Raw genomic sequence first — 2,476 nt, 5'->3', positions numbered from 1 at the left:
CTTGAAGGAACAGTCACACTAGGCAGCCATGAGAGGGAAGATATTGGGAGTCTTAGGGAAACCAGCCCAGAGTCAAGGTGCCCATTGTGTTCTGGCAGAACCTTATCTGCAGCCATCCACTCCTTTGTAAAACAGGGAAGGAGATGTCTGTTCTTCCTCAAGTCTTGGCTTGGTATTCTACTACCTGAAGATGCCTCTTGGTTACAAACACCAGTGAGGCTTCTGTAAGTCATGTGTCCCCACTCCCAGACTTCCCTACAGTTGTATCTGCCTCAAACTCTGCCTCCAGGGCCAGTGATCAGGCAGGACATGGGCTAGGACATGTTCACTGTGACACATTTGACTAAGTTCCCACTGTGTTTCCTTGTCTTTTCTAGAACTTTGATTTCTTCTTTGATGGTTCTGAAGTTAAGTCTGGCCCTTTTGGTTGCTACCCTGAAGCACAGACGTTTGAATTAGGGAGTACAGTGCTTCTACCAGGCTTAGAAGTGGTCATTTGAGCAGCTGCATCAGAGTGACCTTGGGCCTTGTCAAAAGTGTGGGCACTTCTGCTGGGGTTCAAGTCGATATCTCTGCTTCCTTTGTTCCCTGTCCCTTCGTGAATGGACTTGTTATCAGGACAGCTAGCTCCTTGTCCTTCTCACCAGCAAGGGCTGCCTTTGGACAGCCAATCAGCTTCTCTTGGATCACTGCTTTAGATGCAGTGTGTTTCTCAGTCTTGCCCTCTTTGTCCCCATCTGTCTCCCCAGCACCCACAATGAAGCCAAGTCCCACAGAACCATTCATCAGTCACTGGGAACTAAGATTTTTTCATTCTCCAAATGGAAAACCCTACCCCAACATTTGGGAAAGGCTTGTAGCAAGAGCTAGGTCCTCACTGCACTACCAGCTTCAAGACGAAGGTTTCTTTTGATATACCTGTCAGTTTTTTTTAAAATATACTGTTTTTTAAATAAAAGAATTCAATGATTCTGTTGTTCACCCAAAGTCTTATGGTATCCATCTGTGTTTGTGAGAGAAAAGGAAAAGAAACAGAGGTACAAGCTTACAGGACAGGCTTATTGTCGAACAATCACAGGGAGACTGCTCTGGCCCTAGAGACCAGACCAGCCTCTCTTGTACAAGCTATAAGGCTTTTCACAGGGTCATGGGCATGGGCTGGGGGTTGGAGGTCAGTGAAAAGGAGTTGTGGTTACCAATTAGAGACAAAGTTTGAGAAGCTGGGCTGAGTAATGGAAGTTACAGATCGCAGCAATGATTCCTGGGCAGTATCAATCCATGATTATGCATTTTAGCAGGTACACAAGCACAGCAGTGAGGGGAGGGGTTGTTAATGTGGTCTCTGTTCAGCTCAGAAGGGCCATAGTCATATTCCTTCAGAGTCCAGATTCCAGTTGTCCCAAGAGCCTGCTTCAGGTGACATGCTAGAAGTCCTCTGCCACTGCAAAGTAGTCTGATAGCAAACTGGAGCTACCCAGAAGGCAATATTGTGAGGATGTCCACACCACCTTGAGGGAAGTTAAGTCTTTTGGAGCACAGCAGGTTAAGTTGCCTTGCAGGCTTTTGTGCTACAGTCAAAGGAAAAATGCGATCAGCCCTGCTTCCCACTGCCTGCTCTAAGCTATTGTATTTTCTGTTTTATTTACTAGTAATAGGGCAATTGACACAACTTTAAGGAGTTTTATCTCATTTAAAAAGAGACTGCCCTGTGCATCTAATTAAAGCCAATTTTCAAGCTCTGGACAAGGCCTCAGATTTTGATTCACAACATTTCATCAGGCACGGCCTCTCCTTGAAAAGGGGGTTGATTTTTAAAGGTCTGGTGAGATTTTGAACAAGAAGTGATTAGTGAAATTGCTCTCCATTCTAACCAGCGCCTGCAAAAGAGTCAAGAGTTTTGGAGACACTGGTTTCATAAAGAAAAGCAATTATTTTTGTAGTGAGTCAGAAGTAAATGTACAGTTCCTTTGGAGGCTTGTGATCTGTGCCTTAGGACCACAACTCCGGAACCCTTAACAGCTAATGGCATTTAGTTGGTGTCTTTGAACTGTCGAAGCACAAACCAGGTCACACAGGACCTGCTTTGATTGAAACATTTAGGACTAGTGTCTCCCCCTGACCAGTATCCCCAGTGTTGAGTTTTGTCATATAAATAAGCAAAATCTTCCACCCGCAAAAAGTCCTTGTTTGATGGAGCAGTCTGCCAAGTGCTTCCTCTTCCTCTGTCCGTGGATTGATGGTTGGAGACACTTTTCAAACCTCAGCATCTTTGTTCTCCAGCAACATCGGACCTTGCTGACCACATGCTTTTTGAAATACTCGCATGTTTGGATTCCATAACCACTGTCTCTGCTTCTTTCCAGCCCCAGGTCTTTTAGCTCCAAGCACACAGGCTTTTCCAACTAGTGTTTACTAGCCTCCAGTCAGAAAGGAGATGCAATCACAGCAATTAGGAATTATTTAAGAGACTATATAT

This window comes from Octodon degus, unplaced genomic scaffold (genome assembly GCF_000260255.1).
Source record: "Octodon degus isolate 3935 unplaced genomic scaffold, OctDeg1.0 scaffold00031, whole genome shotgun sequence".
NCBI lineage: Eukaryota > Metazoa > Chordata > Mammalia > Rodentia > Octodontidae > Octodon > Octodon degus.
Note: the sequence above shows the minus strand (reverse complement) of the source record.